The following is a 20,411-nucleotide window of genomic DNA, read 5'->3' as shown; positions in this document are numbered from 1 at the left end:
CAGTGCTCTCTGCCTTATTACCAAATGAGTACAGTGTGCCCTTCAATAATTCTTTAAACTCTCAAATGCCTTGGAAGTAATATGCTGGAGTATTACTGAACTGTGACTGAAGCACCATTTGTGCTAAATATGACAGTGCACAAATGATATTCCTCTATAAAAGTTCAAACTACATTAATCTTTTAGGGAGGCTCATTGACTGGGAAGATGGCTTAGATATAAAATAAAGACACCGAGGGCTCATTGAGGAGAGCATTTCTGGTCAGGATTTCTAGGAACAAGGTAAGGTGAGGTCCATAGTTTAACCCTTTATGATTAGGATGTGAGCAAATGAATGCAGTTCCCAGGGGAGAGATGGAAATGATAATGAACTCTTCTCAATATGAGGGAAGACAGGCTTTGAGGTCAGAGAAATAGAAATTAAATGGTATTAAACAGCTGAGACAAATAGACAATATTATTGGTGCTGGGAATCTGAACAAAAATGTAAAGAGTATTCCCAAGTTTATGTTGATAGTTGCAGCCCTTAACCATATTGCCATTTAGAAGAACGGCAGATTCTTCCTATGTAGTCTCTCCAATGTCATTTTTTTCAGTCATTTTCACTTATCTTAGGGCTGCATAAACAAGAAACAATTGCACGAATGTCTTCTTTTCTTGGATTTCTAGATGTGGCCAATCAGTCAGTAGGGTTGTAGTGCATATCAAGAAGGAGGAATGGGGTAGAATATTTAATTAGCATTAACAAAGGTAGCTTCAATGCAAATATATGATACTATTCAGGTTTTTAGTATTAATTTTACTAAAATATGTAAAACATATAAAAAACAACATTGCTGTTTTTAAAAATTATAGAAACAGGCCGAGTGCAGTGGCTCACGCCTGTAATCCCAGCAGGTTGGGAGACTGAGGTGGGTGGATAACCTGAGGTCAGGGGTTTGAGACCAGCCTGGCCAACATGGAGAAACTCCACCCCTACTAAAAATACAAAGATTAGCCGGGCGTGATGGCGGGTGCCTATAATCACAGCTACTTGGGAGGCTGAGGCAGGAGGATTGCTTGAACCCGGGAGGTGGAGGTTGTAGTGAGCGGAGATCAAGCCATTTCACTCCAGTCTGGGTGAAAGAGCAAAAGTCCATCTCAAAAAAAATTATAGAAATAATATATATTCAATGCATAAGACATGTAACAGTGTAGAAAAATGCAAATGGAAAGTCATGTGTTATCACAGTGTCCAGAGAAAATCATCTCTAACATGTTATTGTGTATCTTGTAGTCCCTCTTCTCTAAAGACAGACATGATATAAAATGATAGATTGCTTTTACACTAAACAATGTCATATATTTCCCCATGTCAATAAATAAGTAGGGCAGGGCTTCCCCCTAATGAAAGAGCTTATTATTAACATTTTTATTATAAAATTATTTTACTATTTTTTATAAACATAATATATACTTTTACAAAGAAAAAGTAAGCAATAAAATTGTCTAAAAAATTAAAATTTACAGGCATTCCTATCACCCAGATAAGATAAGCCAGAAAAGATATTAGAAAGATATGGATGAGGCAAAACCAACATGATTTAATGATAGAATTGATGGTGGAGGAAGGAGGAGTCTACGATAATACCTACATTTCTGACTTGAGTCCTGGTGTGGGAAACAGAAAAGGAACTGACTTTGTTACTGCAGCTCTACCTCTCACTTGGCCACAATAGCCAACAAGGGCTTCCTTGCTGTTCCTGGAAAAAGCCAGGCACATTCCTGGCTTTGAGCATTTGCTCTGGCTATTTCCCCTGCCTGGAATGCTCTTCCCACAGCTATCTGCTTGGTCAACTCCTCCTCCTCCAAGTCTGCTCAGATCTCTCCTTCTCCATGAGGACTCCCTGGTCCAGTAATCTAACCTGTCACACTACCGTACTGATCCTCCTTATCTTCCTTTACTTGGTCTTTTTGTTTTTTTTTTTTTTTTTTTTTTTATAGCACTTATCACTTTCTAAGCTACTATTTAATTTATTTACTTACTAGGTTTCTTGTTTGCCCATCTCCTCTCAGTAGAATGTAAACTCGAGGACAGAAAGTTTTGTCTGCTTGGTTCTGAAGTACCTAGAATAATGTCTGTCACATAAGTAGCTGCTCAATTAATGTATGTTGGATGGATTAATTAAATAGTACTAGAGAGTTTGAAGACTGCTGAAGGATGAGATACCAAGAGTGGCAATGGGTAACAAGAGAGGAAAGATTTGAGAGCTGTAAGACTTAGAGAAGAAATGAACCAGAGACGTGTTTAAGATGCTGTATGAAAATGATTTCCTTCCTTTTTACATTGAATGATTCTGTCCATTTTTTCCAAATAACTAATAGACATAGCCCACTAACTTAGAGAGATTCATGGAACTAGGTTAAAAGAGTCTATTATTTTAAGGTTAAATATATATTGAATACTTGGCGCCAGAACCAGTTGACCTATTGATTAGAGACAAGACAGAAAGTCCATTTATGTGTTAAGTTCTGATTTTCTATGTCAGAAGAATCTTTACAACATTGATTAGCTGCTTCTGGCAACTATGAGTATATTTCAGCGCTGGATGTTTCTAAGTAAGGATTAAAGTAGAAAAGGTAACTTTTAGATAACAATTAAAGCAATGATAACAGATACCAATATTGTAAATAAAGATTTTCTATTACATGAGCTTATGGGGAAGAATGTTGACTTTGTCGTTAAGACTCACATATTACCAGGAAGTCACTTAATTTTTCCCCCAAAACATTTCTGTTTGCCTTTGAGTCTTGCCTGTGGCACTAAGATGGTAAAGAACATCCCTGCCTAGACACTTCAGTGTCATCAATATGTGGTGTGACAGTGCTAATAAGCTACTTGATGATGCATAAATATTTTGTAATTTTTTTCTGACTTACATATGAAAGATCTACTCAGCTTCAATCCGCAAGCTTCACTTTCTCCCTGCCCACTGAAACCCCAAATACTTGCTCTTGGATACTCAAAAAGCCAACAGATCAAACCTTAAATGTTGAAATTCACTGTAGAGGGATGAGTCCTCCACAGATGGAAACTTGTTTGGCATGGCTCAAATACCTGACACTTGATACACCTTTTCTTTTTATTAAAATAAACTTGGAAATAGACTTTTATTATTTAGAACTTTAATTTCCATTCAAAAGAAGTAAAATATAAATTCAATAAATCGGTTAAAATATTCCTAAAATGACTCCACATTTATATTTGATCCCTCTGAATTACATGTCAAAATCCTATCTTTTTCACAGGGTATCGGTCTCTGGACCATCAAGATCATCAATAATGCAGCATCTTTTTATTTTTCTTTCTTTTTTTAAAATTTGAGACACGTTTCGCTCTGTCACTCAGGCTGGAGTGCAGTGGTGTGATCACAACTCACTGCAGGCTCTATCTCCTGGGCTCCTACCTCAGCCTCCCCTGAGCAGCTGGGACTACAGGCATGGTCCATCATGCTGTGCTAATTTTTATTTCTTATTTTTATTAAAAACGTGGTCTCCCTATGTTGCCCAGGCTGGCCTTGAACTCCTGAGCTAAGGCGATCTTACCATCTCAACCTTCCAAAGTGTTGGGATTGCAGGCATGAGCCACTGTGCCTAGCAGCATTTTTTTCTTTTTTAAACAAAATTTTAAATGTACAACACAGTATTGTTAACTACAAGCACAATTTTTGTGCAGCAGATCTCTAGAACTTATTCGTCTTGCAAAACTGAAACTTTATATTCATTGAACAACATCTCCCCATTTTCCCCTCCCTGCAGACCCTGGCATCCACCATTCTGCTCTGTGCTTCTGTGAACTTGACTACTTTAGATACATCATATAAATGGAATAATTCAGTATTTGTCCTTCTGTGACTTGTTTATTTTACTTAGCATAGCATCCTTAAGGTTCATGCATGTTGTTGCATTTCACAGATTTTCCTTTAGTTAATGACTGAATAATATCCCAGTCAATGTATATAACAAAATTAAAAATAGAATTACAATATGATTCAGCAATCCCACTTCTGGGTATTTCTACAAAATATTTAAAATCAGGATCTTGAAGAGACACTTGTACCCCCATATTCATTGCAGCATTATTCACAATAGTCAAGATATATAGTAAACAACTGAAAAGTCCATTGATGGATGAATTGACACACACTTTCTTACTTACATTGTCAGTCAATAATACCTTCTTCAACAATAATGTTTTCCTTAGGAAGCTTGTTTTCCCCTTAAACTTCCATTCTTCCTACTTCCCCCTAATTTTCCACATCACAGCAAAAGGTATCACATACCCCTGATTACTTCAGCCAGAAACATAGCAGTTATTCAAGATTCCACCATTATTCTCATTGACTATACCCAGTCCAATTAGAAACTCTATCTGTAAATATCTTTTAAGTTTTACTTCTTTACATTTTCAGTATGACCCCCTGTATCCCTCTAACTGCCTTCAAAAAAACTTACCTCTTTAGCCTCTGATCCCTACCCAGCAGAAAAGTAATCTTACAACATAACTTGGATTGGATCAATCTCTGTTTAACCCCTTCAGTGAATTTTTTTATGTGCACCCCCTTTAGAATATATTTCTGCATAAGACAAAGACCTTTCTTGTGTACCATTATATTTTGGTGGCTTTGGACAGGGCCTGGTACATAGTTTGTGCTCAGTCAATACTTTCAGAATTAAGAAAGTTTGAGGACTTCCTTGTTTTTTTAAATACGTGAGGTCTTCACCTTTTTTAGAATCGTAACAGTGGGAGTTGAACTGGACCTTACAGGTTGTCTGGTTCAACCTCCTTTTGTATTAAATTCTACAAGTATGCTCCTGGGTCAACATTTTGGAGTTATTTTGGTGCTAGTCCTTGCTTCAGGCTTCTTTTTATTATTATTATTATTATTATACTTTAAGTTCTAGGGTACATGTGCACAACTTGCAGGTTTGTTGCATATGTATATTAGGCTTCTATCTGGTCAGTTTCCAGTGTCTGCTGATTCACTATGGACAGTATCACTTAGATGGGGTTTTCTCCCATTGTTTGCAAAACTGTAGACCTTTCCAGTTTTCATCACTGTGTGTTCAAATTATCGAGATAATCCTGTAGCTCAGTTTCCTTTCACTTCATTTTCTTGCATCTTTTTTGTTAATAGATTAAATTTTCTCAGATATTTGTTAGTCTGCTATTCTTCTACTGAAGAATTTACCTGCCTGATCAAATCTGAGTTCCTTTGCTTTACAATAAGGGAGACCGACCAGCTTATTACCTCTCTACCTATGCATGCCATTCCTCTGTCATGGCCTCTTCTTTTCAGGCAAGGCTTACAACAAAGAGGTGCTTGTTCCCACCTTTGTTTGAGGTATTGCCCTGACACCTTCTTCATGATCAAGGTGAACACTTACTGTCTCAAAGATTTCATTTCTAACTAATTCACTTCATATCCTTACTTGCATTTTTTTAGCTATTTCTTATGAAACAAGGTCATGGATGAGGCCTAATTGGCAAGTATGTCTTAAGAAATCTAGGATAACAGTGCGAATAGCAGACCACTTATTCCCATAACAGGACTAGGAGTCCTACAGTCTCCTAGGTCTTCTGTGGTGAAGACCGCTTGTGGGCTTACTGTTGGGCCCCTGAGAGACCTGAGATAAAAATATCTCTATGAAGAGGAGAAGCAAAGGTTACTCATTTTAAACAATTAAAAAAGGGCCTGCCTTGGCAAGAAAGAGGGTTAAGGTCATGCATGCTGTCTGAAATTAGGTCTTGACTGGCCTCAGGGCAATGCATTTGTCACATTTTTCCAAATAAGGAATAAAATTTGGGAAAGTTTAAAGTGTGTAATCATCTCTTTAAAAATCTTCTACAAATATTTGTATGTATGAAAGCATAATATGAGCATTGGCTGTATGGAAGCAACTCCCTAGTTTGTACATTTCCTGGAGTGTGAAGTCAAGATCATTGTGAAACTGTCATTTGGAGGCATCTGAGTTGCAAAAGAAAGACCTTAATGCATATTTGGTATGTGAATGAATTGACCTCATTTTCCAAGGAATAAACCTCTTAAGTGACAGGAGTATGACTGCTTTGTGAAAACTATCCTTTAAAACACAGTCTGAAGCGGGTGAATCACCTGAGGTCAGGAGTTTGAGACCAGTCTGCCAACATGGTGAAACCCCATCTCTACTAAGAAATACAAAAAATTAGCCAGGCGTGATGGTGGGTGGCTGTAATTCCAGCTACTCGGGAGGCTGAGGCAGGAGAATGGCTTGAACCCTGGAGGCAGAAGTTGCAGTGAGCCAAGATCGCGCCATTGTACTCCAGCCTGGGAGACAAGAACAAAATCCATCTTAAAAAAAAAAAAAAAAAAAAAAAACAACAAAAAACCCCCAAACCCCCACAATCCATTGCTAGTCTGTGCTACTGTTCTAGAATGTTCCTAAGATATGGAAGTTCACAGGATGTGTCCCTTGGGATGTTGTGACTATACTATTGTGGGTTTGATCACTGTGCTTACTATGCCAGTTTGCTTGTGGAGACATTTTGGTTTAAAGAGATACTGATAATTGGACTTGGATATTCTTTATACTCATGGCCTTGGCACTTCTTTATTACATAGCCATTTTGAGGGTTGCTCCTGTTAAAACTGATGATAGTCCTCCCGCTATGGGGAAACATGTTTTCTCTCTGTCTCTCTCTCTCTCCCTTTTAAAAACCAATAGGAATCTGAATCTGCCAGTGTGGTGGCTCATGCCTGTAATCCCAGCACTTTGGGAGGCTGACGCGGGTGGATGACTTGAGGCCAGGAGTTTGAGATCAGCCTGGCCAACATGGCAAAACCCCGTCTCTACTAAAATTACAAAAATTAGCCATATGTGGTGGCACGTACCTATCGTTCCAGCTTCTCAGGAGGCTGAGGTATGATAACTGCTTGAACCTGGGAGGTGGAGGCTGCAGTGAACCGAGATCACATCACTGCACTCCAGCCTGGGTGACAGAGCAAGACTATCTCAAAAAAAAGAAGAAGAAGAAGAAAAAAAAAGGATCTGAATCATTCTTTGTAATCAAATAATTTCCTGTTTAGAGAAGTCTGTAATTACTCTCTGAACCATATAAACAGCAATACACAATTCCCAGTTGGCATATGGAAATTTTTGGTTGTCTCTTGAAATATTTCAAAATGGTCTTCTGTTGTACTACTGGACTAAATTTTTCTAAACAGCATGCTCTTATCCATAGTATTTCACAGAAATGTGACTTAAAATGCCAGCATCTCAGCACATTTAGGTGTATCTGTACATTGCCTGGGCAAAATAATCACTTTCTTTAATCTTTAAAACCAGCTGTTCACAGACATTAATTGCCATGTCACTTACACTCCTCGAAACAGTATCATTCGACAAAGACACACATTTTAATTTGTTTGCTGCGTCTGGTCCTATTACACTTGATATCCAGCCATTGTCAGTGGTGAGAGTCTCAGCAACTGTGGGGTGGCTGGCATTGTTGTGCAAAATGTAATGATTCCAAATAGGACGTTTTGTGAATAATTGCATTCATAGGCTATTAGTTTGGAATATAAGTCTTTTCCTCGTCAAAATCATCAGATTTTCAATGACTGCACAGAAGAACTCAGTGCTGACTTGACTTGTTTTTTTGCAGCTGGATGCATTTATTTTTGGAGGCAGGTGGTGATGTGGAGGGCTCTGTATCTTCAGTTGACTTGCCTTCATAACCCACTGACATTTCTTTTCTTTTCTTTTTTTTCTTGAGACAGAGTCTAGCTCTGTCACCCAGGCTGGAGTGCAGTGGCACAATCTCGGTTCACTGCAACCTCCACCTCCCAGGTTCACGCCATTCTCCTGCCTCAGCCTCCTGAGTAGCTGGGATTACAAGCATACACCACCACGCCCGGCTAATTTTTGTATTTTTAGTGGAGACGGGGTTTCACCATGTTGGCCAGGCTGGTCTCGAACTCCTGGCCTCAAGTGATCCACCTGCCTTGGCCTCCCAAAGTGCTGGGATCACAGGCATGAGCCACCGTGCCCGGTCTGCACTGACATTTCTTTAAGAAAATAACTAGTAGCATATCCAATGGTTGGGTGAGCATATTTTTCCATTTTCTTTTCTTTCATTAAGATTTTGAGAAACATTCAATAAAGAAGCTATTTCTTATTAAACTGTTATCTTTAGACACTTTCACATAAAAATACATAATGTATGTAAACCTATATCAACTCAAATTATAAAAATATTCTATAGAGCCTAACAACTGATTGATGAATTAATGTGTTTTTTCATGCATTTATTTATTTTACATCTATAGAGCAGCTACTCTTTTCCAGGCAGTGTGCTAGACTCCAGGGGTATAAATAGAAGTAACATATTTCTGTGCTCTATAACCTCAAAAGCTAAAATGGAGAAAAATGTGTAAAGATGTAATTATAATATAGCAGCAGTGAGACAGAAAAATGCAGTCAAAACATTATGGGAAGTCAGAATATCTAACGATTAATTCTACCTGAGAGTTCAAGGATTGACTTAGTGACAACCTCACAGTCAGAATTCAAACCATCTGTAGCTTCTCCCCTCCTATCTTGGCTCTAAAGGCAGAGAACAACCTACCTCTGAAGGTCTGGTGACCTGGGTTGAGAAGCAGATCTTTTGTCTTTTTGAGACGGAGTCTTACTCTGTTACCCAGGCTGGAGTGCAGTGGCGTGCTCTCGGCTCACTGCAACCTCTGTCTCCTGGGTACAAGCGTTTCTCCTGCTTCAGCCTCCTGAGTAGCTAGGCCTACAGGCGCATGCCACCCTGCCCAGCTAATTTTTTTTCTTTTTGAGACAGAGTCTTGTTCTGTCGTCCAGACTGGAGTGCAGTGGTGCGATCTTGGCTCACTGCAACCTCCCTCTCTCAGGTTCAAGCGATTGTCCTGCCTCAGCCTCTGGAGTACCTGTGACTACAGGCATGCGCCACCATGCCCGGCTAATTTTTTTTTTTTTTTTTTTTTTTGTATTTTTAGTAGAGATGAGGTTTCCCTGTGTTGACCAGGCTGGCCTTGAAGTCCTGACCTCAGGTAATCCAGCAGCCTTGGCCTCCCAAAGTGCTGGGAATACAGGTGTGAGTCACTGTGCCCGGCCTAGAAAAGGATCTTTTATAGCGCTCTTGGGTTGCTGCAGCCCAGGGAGCGAAGGTGCTGCAGAATACAGGAGCCTTGCTCCCCTCTACGGGAGTACGGGAGCCCAGGTCGTCTAATTCTGTGTTCATCAGTGTTAAGTGCTCTCCGCCATTCTCACTTCCTGTCACTTTGCTGGCCTGTTCCTATTTATTTTGGGCTTCAATGTTTTCTCCATAGATGCTTTCCCTGGCTTCTTAATCTAAATTACTGTCATTTCAAACTGTTCATCAAACTTTAACTTTCCTCCATAGCCTTTATCACAGTTTATGATCATAGATTTATTTGAATGTCTACCTGTCCACATGGCAAGAACTGCATCTGTTTCTGTGTTATTTTCAGTACCCATCAGATGGTGTGGTACGTAGTAGGTATTCAATAAGTACTTGTGGGATGAAGTATTTGCAGTGTATACAGCAACACAGTCTGAGGTATAAAGTACCCCAAAATGGAGAACTTACTCCTCTGTTTTAGCCCATTTTCTGTTGCTTATAACAGAATACCTGAGACTGGGTAAATTACAAAGTAAAGAAATTTATTTCTTACAATTATGGAGGCTGAGAAGTCCAAGGTGAAGGGGCTACATCTGGTGAGGGCTTTCTGCTTGTGGGGACTCTGTGCAGAGTCTCAAGGTGGTGCAGAGCATTGCATGGTGAGGGGTTGAGAATGCTGGTTCTTGTCTCTCTTCTTCTTCCTATAAAGCCACCAGTCCTACTCCCACGATGCCCATTAATTCATGAATGGACAAGTCCATTCATGAGGGCAGACCCCTCAGGGCTCAATCATGATAAAAGCCCAGTCTGATAAAACTGACAATTGGAGATTAAATTTTAACATGAGTTTTTGGAGGTGACAAATATTCAAATCTTAGCACCCTCTGAAGTTGCAAACACAGCTTCTTAAATTTTTTGCTGTTTTTTACTTTTTGCCAAGGGATTTTTTTTTGTTCTGTCATTGCTCTTTCAACTGAGTTAATTCTGGACCTACTCAATAATGAGGGTCTACACTCCAGGACACACACTGTGTAGCCTTCCCCGTTCTTCTTCTTCTTTTTTTTTTTTTGAAGATGGGGTCTTGCTCTGTCGCCCAGGCTAGAGTGCAGTGGCGCCATCTCGGCTCACTGCGACCTCTGCCTCCTGGGGACAAGCGAGTCTCCTGCCTCAGCCTCCTGAGTAGCTGAGATTACAGACGCCTGCCACCACGCTAGGCTAATGTTTTGTATTTTTAGTAGAGATGGGGTTTCGCCATGTTGGCCAGGCTGGTCTTGAATTCCTGACCTCAAATGATCCATCCGCTTTGGCCTCCCAAAGTGTTGGGATTATAGGCGTGAGCCACCGTGCCTGGCTGCCTTCCCCATTCTTTACCTAACAGTCTGCAATCTTAGCTCGTGTGGGTAATGACACCAACACTGTTCATTATGTCACTTAATTCTCCTTTACAATAGTGTATGTTTCTGATCCTAAGAACATGTGGGAACGATACTTTAAACTGAAAGTGTTCAAGGAGTGTTATAGTTGTGTCACCGGAAAAAGGTCCCAGTCCAGACCCCAGAAGAGGGTTATTGGATCTCATGGGAGAAAGAATTTCAGGCAAGTCCATAAAGTGAAAGTAAGTTTATTAAGAAAGTAAAGGAATAAAAGAATGGGTACTCCATAGGCAGAGCAGCTTGAGTGCTGCAGGTTGCCCTTTTTTTTTTTTTTTTTTTGAGACGGAGTGTCACTCCGTCACCAGGCTGGAGTTCAGTGGCGTGATCTCGGCTCCCTGCAACCTCCACCTCCCGGGTTCAAGTGATTCTCCTGCCTCAGCCTCCTGAGTAGCTGGGATTACAGGCATCCACCACCATGCCTGGCTGATTTTTGTATTTTTAGTAGAGATGGGGTTTCACTGTGTTGGCCAGGCTGGTCTGAAACTGCTGACCTCAGGTGACCCACCCGCCTCAGGCTCCCAACGTGCTGGGATTACAGGTGTGAGCCACTGCGCCTGGCCCAGGTTGCCCATTTTTATGGTTATTTCTTTATTATGTGTTAAACGAGGGGTAGATTATTTATGCCTCCCTTTTTAGGTCATAAAGCATAACTTCTTGATGTTGCCATGGCATTTGTAAACTGTCATGGTGCTAGTGGGAGTGTAGCAGTGAGGAGAGCAGAGGTCACTCTCATTGCCATCTTGCTTTTGGTGGGTTTTGGCCAGCTTCTTTACTGCAACCTGTTTTATCAGAAGGTCTTCATGACCTGTATCTTGTGCTGACCTCCTATCTTATCCTGTGACTTAGGATGTTTAACCCTCTGGGAATGTAGCCCAGTAGGTCTCAGCCTTATTTTATCCAGCCCCTATTCAAAATGGAGTTGCTCTTGTTCGAACACCTCTGACAGTTAGACTGATGATACAAATATTCTTGTAGTTTACTTTCATTAGCAGTAGTGATTGTCACTAACATTTTGTGGCAACTGTTTACTTAGATGATGTTGTCTGTCATAAGCACTGGTTGCCCCAGGAAAAAGTGATAGGGGAAAGGAGTCAGATCAGTGAAGGCGAAGGGATTAAATGAAAGCATCAATACCAGGGAGGCAAGGGTCACCAGAGAAAGATAGTCCTTGATAAAAGATCAAATTAAAATAAATCAGAGTCAGGATTTTGGAAATGAGGTTTCAAGAAGAAAGTCAACAGTACAATAATTTGATTATTGGGTCATTTTAAAAACTCTTATGTCATCTTCTTTTTGCAACCATAGAACAGTGACTTAAAGCAGCAGTACTTGTGTTCTGTGGTCTATACAACAGAATACTTCTCTGGTTATTATGTCAGCTCATCCTTGTTCTCAGTCTTCACAGTCTTCCTGGCCAGTTGCTTAAACCATTCTCCTTTAGTTCTCTGGAAAGAATGGGCCTTCCCTCCTGGTTGTGGATGAGCCCCTTCCCTCCTTGTTATAAATGGGCCCCTCCGTCCTGAAGTGCTCCTACCTTCTGGTTGTGAATGGGCCCCTCTCTCCTGATGATGAATACACCCCTCTCTCCTGGTTGTGAATGGACCCCTCCCTCCTGGTTGTGAAAGGATCCCTCCCTCCTGGTTGTGAATGGGCTTCTCCCTCCTGGTTGTGAAAGGATCCCTCCCTCCTGGTTGTGAATGGGCCCCTCCCTCCTGTTGGAGGGCACCTCTCTCTTCACATCAGGAAGGCCATGGCCCTCATCAGTTGGCATTTTCCCTATCACAACATTTGCTACCCATTATTGTGGGCACAATATCTAGTGTCTGCTTTCTCTTCCATGCATCCTGTGAGAGAAGGAATGATTTTGTTCTTGTTTACCTCTACATTCCCAAGGTCTGATCAAAGGATGGCACCAATACATGTGCTGCATGACTGAATAGGGGCAGAGTCCCTTCCTGGTCCTGAAACCGGGAAACTAATTATAGCACCATACAGGAGTTTCCCCACCCAGTGAGCTGGGGCAAAAGAGGTGAGTTACTACTGGATTCAGGGTTTGGTGGGCCCCAGGGTAAGCACATCCCTTGCTCAGTGTCTTAGTGAGAAGCAGTCCAGGGGTTATTTATTTAATTCTAGCATCATGGGTCATCCAAGCTGAATGACCTTCTGCCATTGTCCTTGGTTCTTGGTCCACACTCCAGTACCTCATGGATCCTTACTTTCAATCCCATTCCTATTAGCTTGAAGCTTTGCCCAATTGTCTAGTTTATTTCTCCCTCTACCCTATCCCCTGATGCTGCCACGCAGCTGTCTGAGCTTGGGAAAGTTGCCTTACTACTCTAAATACATTTTTTCATATCCCTAAAATGAGAACGGTGGTATCCATATCACATGTTTGCTGTGAGGGTTATATGGGCTCATGTATATAAGGTGTTTGGCACAATACCTGAGACATAATATCTTTCCTGGAGACATGATTAATACTGCACCCATAGCTGAGGCTTCTCAGAGATCTCATATGAAAAATGTCTATGTTTCATTTGTGATCTGACTGGGTGAGCCTGGTATTTTCTTTTTATTTTGACACAGGTTCTCACTCTGTCACCTAGGCTGGAGCACAGTGGTTCAATCTTAGCTCACTGTAACCTCTGCCTCCAGGGCTCAAGTGATCCTTGCACCTCGGCCCCCTGACCACTGTACTTGGTCCCCTGAACCCAGTACTCAGTCCCTTAACCTCTGTATTTGGCCCGCTGACCCCTGTACTTGGACCCCTGTCCTCTGTACTTGGGCCCCTGTTCTCAGGGGTAAGGGGGCTGAGGTGCGATTCTCACTTGGGGCTACAGGTGTGTGTCACTGTGCCCAGATAAGTTTTGTATTTTTTGCAGAGATGGGGTTTCGCCATGTTGCCCAGTCTGGTCTCGAATTCCTGGGCTCAAGCGAACCACCCACCTTGGCCTCCTAAAGTGCTGAGATTACAGGTGTGAACCACCGTGCCCAACTAAGCCTGGCATTTCTAAGCCTAAATCTGAACTAGCTGCTGTAGAGACTGCTCATTGTCTCCCAAAGTCCATTCTCTCCTTCTTCCTTCAGTTAAAAAACCCCTATATACCTATTAATTTCAGTGAGCACAGTGTCCGGTTAGGGACTATATTTCCCAACCTCTGGCCAGTGGAGGGCGAGCAGAAGTAAAATGTGCTACCTGCACTTTCTACTTCCTTCTTTTGCAGGCCATGGTGGTGGTTAGCAAGCTTTGAAAATGGGGATGTAAACCGCAGCTTTTGGATACAGTGGGGACAAGAAGTTAGAAAGAATGTGGGTCCCTGGATGATCTCAGGGAGCAGAGCTGTTGACTTTCAGGACTGTCCATCATCAGGTTGTGAGAGAGAGAGAAAAAAAGAGTTGTGTTTGGGAGTCTCTATGCTAAACAGCTGAGCCTGAAACTATTAACAACAAACCAGCCCAATAAGAATATCTGGGAGTGTGAGTGGATCAGATTCAAGGAGAGAGAAGATGATATATCTGATACCTGTATGTCTTTTCTTTTCTTTTTTTTTGAGACAGGGTCTCACTTTGTCACCCAGGCTGGAATGCAGTGGCACAATCTCAGTTCACTTCAACCTCAACCTCCTGGGCTCAAGTGATCCTCTCACCTCAGCCTCTTGAGTAGCTGAGATTACAGGAGCCCACCACCATGTCTGGCTAATTTTTTATTTTTAGTAGAGATGGGGTTTCACTATGTTGGCCAGGCTGGACTTGAACTCCTGACCTTAGGTGATCCACTCGCCTCAGCCTCCCAAAGTGCTGGGATAACAGGCGTGAGCCATTGCGCCTGGCATGGGCCTGTATTTCATTCTCTTCTTTTCTGTAATAGTCACGTTAACAAAAGGAGATGCACAGAATAGCAATTTTCAGTGAGACTCTACCGAATTGTTGTAGGGCTTGGCAAAAAGTCCCATGTGGGAGATCCTTGAGTGTCCAGTGAGATGAAGCAGAAACTGAACCAGTAATCTGTGTTTTTTATTGGGCAATGCAAGTACAGACTTAACCTAGACATAATACTGTTATAATTCTAGAAGTTTACAGTATGACTGACATATAGCAGGTAGAAACCACGTTCTTTGGTGCTAGTATCGAGTACAGTTGAATAACTTTAAAGTGAAAGTTAACATTTCCAATCTAGATTTTGTTATCAGGGGGAAAATAATGATTTTGATTGAACAAATCAATGCTTGCATGCAAAATTTTAGGTGGACTTTTCTGAGATCTTGTAGAAAAAAATAAATTGGGTTTTTATTGTCTAACCACAGATAGAATAGAGTTTTGTTTTCTGGATCTGTCTAGTAGATTACTAAGCTTCCTTGTCCAGTGTGAATAAATAAGTTTGTGGGGGCCTGGGTGATGCAGAGAGTTTTAGCAGGACTTGTATACTTTACTGGGTATGAGAGTAGACTTAGCATAAAGTGCTTGCAATTTCTCTCCACAATTGCTATGCTGACTGATTCATATTCTGGGAATTAATTTACTACTGAATTCCTGGTTGGTGTTAAGAGAATGGCTTAACTTCTAATGATAAAGCTGAGAAAATAAGGACTTCCTTAACTGAAATGTGTCCTCCTCAGTCTTGTTCTTGTATCGTGCTCTGTCTCTCCATCCATCCTAAGCTCTCTCTAGTCACAACACTTACTCATTCTTCCATAAATAGACGTGTGCCCAAAAGGGGACAGACAAAAGAAGCATGGCAACATGTCTTACAGATTAGCTTTCTCTTTTCTTCCTCTGTCTTGTTTTTTCTGCAATTCTTAACTACTTCCCTGGCTTCAGGAATAATCTCTTACAATGATCATTCTCAAATCAGTTTCTCCAGCCTCTACCTTTCTTTTACATTTCAGTTCTCAATTCTCATTTTGTAGGTATCTCAAACACAACATATCTAAAATCAATTTCATTCCCTGCTCCTCCACGTTTCAATCCCTCTCCCATCCTGCTCCCACTCCTGAAACTCCATTTTCACGTAAAGGCTTCACCACCTTCCTCCTCACTCTACTCAACCTTATGTAAAACCTCTCTCACCTCCATTTCCAGTTAGTTTCCAAGTCCAGTCAATTTTGCATGATATCCTACGTGGACTGGTTCACCGAGCTTAATTATTATTACCGCAAACACTAACGCATATTGTGTTATTTCTACAGAAATCAGCAAAAGGTTCTGGGATATCCTCTGTGTGGAAAATAACCATGATGCACCTTCAGTGTTGTGTGAGTTTTCATGACATACATGAGGGACACTTGGAAGTATGAGTGTTCTTCAAGGGGGATAGTTTGGAATGCTCCCCCACCTGGGCAGCTCCGGCAGTCACCTGGCTGAGAAATTCTCTGCACAGCGGGTGGTTCCGGGAGAGAAGTGGCAGTTCTTACTGCCCCAGAGAGAAATATGTCAGAAGAGACAGAGGAGGGAAATTGACCTGAATGTGCCAGTTATAATTTAGCAGAAGCACACCTCTAAAGTCATTCACCTCCAAAGCGAATGGAGTGTTAACCGAGGGAAACATTTTATTGTGTGTTCTTGAGCGTGACTACCATGAACTGAGTCACTGACTGAGGCAGCTGAAAGGGAGCAGGAAGGAGAGGCCTTGAAGTGGACCCTGCAGAAAAACTCAGGCGAGGACAGGTCTGGCCTAAAGGTTGATCTTAACAGAACAAGAAGGTCTCTAGCCTGGTTGAGTTAATATAATCTTATGTAGGTTGGAGAGAAATAAGTGTTAGTGACAGAATTGATGCTCTGGAAGCTGTCAGAATCCTGTCCAGAAATGACAGGGAGCTTTTGTGGCTGAGTTAGCCAGTGACTGTAGTTGACAGACGGGACAGTGTTTGGGTAGGAAAGACAGCCTTAATGAAACCGGCTAACCAGAGTCTGTGTGAATAGACTTAGTTTCCCGAAAGTGCTTGCAGTTGCCCTCTACAAATGTTATGTTGACTATTTCTTTTTCCAGTAATGAATTTAATACTACATTTCTTGACAATCTTAAAATAATTTTAACCTTTTTTTTTTTTTTTGAGACAGTCTCACTCTATCACCCAGGTAGGAGTGCAATGGTGGGATCTCAGTTCACCATCACCTCCACCTCCCGGGGCTCAAATAATCCTCCTAATGCAGCCTCCTGAGTAGCTGGGACCACAGGCATATGTCACCATGCCCTGCTAATTTTTGTGTTTTTTATAGAGACAGGGTTTTGACATGTTTCCCAGACTGGTCTTAAACTCTTAGGCTCAAGTGATCCGCCTCCTTCAGCCTCCCAAAATGCTGGGATTACAGGCATAAGCCACCATGCTCAGCTATTTTAACTTTCAATGATTGGCAAAATTCTGTTTCTTACTTAGAATACCCTAGTGCATCAACTTTACACAAACCTCAGGAATGCTGGGTTGCTCAGTTACAGCTACCAAATGACTTGGCACCTGGAATCATCTAGTAGAACTTATGTCCTGGACTAAGGTGCTAAAATCTCAGTTAAGGAGTATTCTGTTGAGAATGTCATCACAAGAGAAATAGCAACTGAAAGCACACTATCTAGATTAGCATATATATATTTAAATCCAAGCTGGAAGGACTTAATATAAAACATGGGGTATTTAGGCATCTTTTTGTGACGACTAATACAAAATCATGTTCTAAAGCCTTATTTTTATACAAAACTTCTGTAGACATGATTTCATTTGATTATGATGGGAACCTAGTGGTGGGTGTTATTGTCAAAATCTTGTCTACTTCCTGAGGCTGGGCTTCTTGGGCATGAGCAGGTGCAGTGGCAGGAATGGTGTCTGCAGTAGGAAGTCCACGTCCAAGGCAGTGGGGAGGGGTGGAGTGAAGGAGCTGCAGAAACTGAATGAATGAGCCAGGCCCAGACTCTTAGGGGATGTTCAAGCCAAAAAAAAAATCCACAGAGGATTTTAGAGAGTCCAAAAAAATCCAAGAGGGCTGAAGAGATAGCAGCTTCAGTAACGGAGGGAGCCCACTGATGAATGAATGGTGGGGTCAGGTGTGAGGGTTGTATATGTCCAGCCTGACAGACAGGGCCTTCCTTGTCCTCACTGACAGATAAGACTCATGGAAATTTGCCAACTTAAGTGAGTTTTCCAACTCACACAAAGCAGCAAAACTGGAATTTGCATTGGCTTAGGCTGATTCCTACATGAATTTTGCTTTTTCTCTCTCTCTTTATATATACATATATATACACACACATATATAAATACATGTATATACACACACATGAATACATATTAGTTTTTATTTTATTTTTTTGAGGCAAGGTCTTTCTGTTGCCCAGGCTGGAGTGTGGGGGCATGATCACAACTCACTGCCACGAATTCCTGGGCTCAAGTGATCCTTCTGCCTCAGCTTCTTCAGTAGCTGGGACTACAGGCGCACACCACCATGCCTGGCTAATTTTTAAATTTTGTAGAGACTTGCCCAAGTTGGTCTCGAACTCCTGGGCTAAAGCAATCCTCCGGCCTCAGCCTCCCCAAGGGCTGGGATTATAGGTGTGAGCCACCACGCCTGGCATGCTTTCAATATATTATATGATCTTTTAAAATAGTTACTGATTTGTACTTTTGCCTTATTTAAATGTAAGAGTTTTGATCAAATAATCACCATGTCCACATGTTTTAAGTAAAATATCCTTGTAAATTTTAACTTCCTAGCTGATGATTCTTAGCTAACATTTTGTAATTAGATCTGACCAAATAGAAGTGAACAGTTACATAAAATTTTAAGTTAGTAGCAGATATGTGAATTAACAATTGTAATCATAGTATCCCTGAGTCCTCCAGCTTTCATATTTTTCTTTAACATCTGTTCCAAACAGCTTAACTGAAGCTTTCATCCCATCACATGTTGTCAGTCTAGTGCCCTCCCCAGTACTTTCTAGGATTCCTGTTAGAGCTTCTATTCTCTCCTGTCTTTCAAACTCATAATTCATATTAACTCTTTTATTTCATTTTCTCCTCACCAATCTCCTGCCCTTTGGCTCCTGGCTTTTCCCTGCCCACATGACCCCAGATTGGCCCCAGCGCCTGCTTCCCCATTGCCTCATGCACCACCGACAAGGCAATGTGCACAACAGACTATTAACGAAGGTTGTAGGGGCTGGGTGTGGTGGCTCATGCCTGTAATCCCAGAACTTTTGGAGTCTGAGGCAGGCGGATCACTTGAGGTCAGGAGTTTGAGACCAGTCTGGCCAACATGGTGAAACCTCGTCTCTACTAAAAATACAAAAATTAGGCTGGGCATGGTGGCTCACACCTGTAATCCCAACACTTTGGGCGGCCGAGTTCTTGAATTCCTGAGGCCAGGAGTTAAAGACCAGCCTGACCAATATGGTGAAACACTGTCTCTACTAAAAAAAAAAAAAAAAAAATTAGCCAGACGAGGTGGCATGTGCCTGTAATACCGTCTACTCAGGAGGCTGAGGCAGGAGAATTGCTTGAACCCAGGAGGCAGAGGTTGCAGTGAGTCGAGATTGTGCCACTGGACTCCAGCCAGGGCAACAGAGCCAGACTCTGTCTCCAAAAAAAAAAAAAAAAAAAGAAGGTCTAAGGGATCATAGAATGATTACAGCTCAGAACAAGGAAGTCAAAGTTGACAGGAGACACGATTTCTCCAAACACAGTTTACTAACCACTTTCCATCACAGGGCACATTTTACTGACTACAGTCTGGCTAAGGGCCCTAAACTGTCTTAATATTGCTGGCCTTTCTTCAGTAGCTGGAGAGCTCATCATCTCCCTCTCCTCCAGGAGAGGATTCTCCCTCCAGGAGAATCACTTGAACCTGGAAGGCGGAGGTTGCAGTGAGCCGAGATCATGCCACTGCACTGTAACCTGATGACAGAGCTAGACTCCGTCAAAAAACAAAAAACAGTTTCCAGGGTCCTGCATCCTTGGAGTTACCCAGAGGCAACTCCCCAGATTCCTGCTCTTTCATTCAGTAATCTAGGCTCATTTCAACCTGCCAATCAGGATGAACTCCAGGCCTCCCCTTTCATAGCTTGCAACTCTGTCGCTGGGTTATTCTCTATCCTGGTCCTCAGGAAATGCGATATGAAGAACTGGTAAAAGCTTTGATTTTTGGAGAAAGAAAATCAAATTCTTGATGATCTTTTGTTTTGTTTTGTTTTCCCCTTTGGATACAGAGTCTCACCCTGTTGCCTAGGCTGGAGTGCAGTGGCATGATCATGGCTCACTGCAAACTTGAACTCCTGGGCTCACGGGATCCTCCCACCTTAGCCTCTTGAGAAGGTAGGACTACAGACATGCACCACCACACCTGGCTAATTTTTAAATTTTTTGTAGAGACAGAATCTCACTGTGTTGCCCAGACTGTGATCAAATTCTTAAGCAGTTTTTTTTCCTACTCACAGTTTGTTAGTGAAGGGGTGCAGTTTAAAATGTATTCTCCCCACTTCAAGAGTAATGATTGATTTTTATATTGCTGCTCCTTTTTCTTCCTCTTACATAATAATAATACTAATAATTACTTATTAGTATGCTTCATGAATTCTTATCAAACATTTTACTGTGTATGGGCACAGAACTTAGAGCTACTGTTGCACCTATTGCATTTAACCTTTACAAACATCATGAGAAGTAACTACTGCTATTACACTCCATTTTCCAGTGTCTGGAGGTGCAGTTCAGAGATATGGTGTCTTTTCTGAGTTGTGCAGCTCATGAGTGGAGGGATCAGGATGGGAATTGAAGCCTACATGGCTCAAAGCCTTTGCTTTGAAGTGC

At 41.6% G+C, this 20,411-nt stretch overlaps 1 long non-coding RNA gene across 1 annotated transcript in view; it reads left to right on the top strand.

Annotated features, from left to right (window-relative positions):
- LOC111549212 overlaps positions 1 to 14,588 on the top strand; it is a 30,163-nt gene extending 15,575 nt beyond the window's left edge. Inside the window, exons 2-3 of the long non-coding RNA XR_002733646.1 lie at positions 12,514 to 12,649; positions 14,179 to 14,588. This is a non-coding gene — a long non-coding RNA (uncharacterized LOC111549212). The remainder of the gene's footprint in view (positions 1 to 12,513; positions 12,650 to 14,178) is intronic.
- The last annotated feature ends 5,823 nt before the right edge of the window (positions 14,589 to 20,411 follow it).

This window comes from Piliocolobus tephrosceles, chromosome 7 (assembly GCF_002776525.5).
Source record: "Piliocolobus tephrosceles isolate RC106 chromosome 7, ASM277652v3, whole genome shotgun sequence".
Taxonomy (NCBI): Eukaryota; Metazoa; Chordata; class Mammalia; order Primates; family Cercopithecidae; genus Piliocolobus; species Piliocolobus tephrosceles.
The sequence above is the reverse complement of the archived record's forward strand: the minus strand, read 5'-3'. Positions and strand labels throughout refer to the sequence as shown.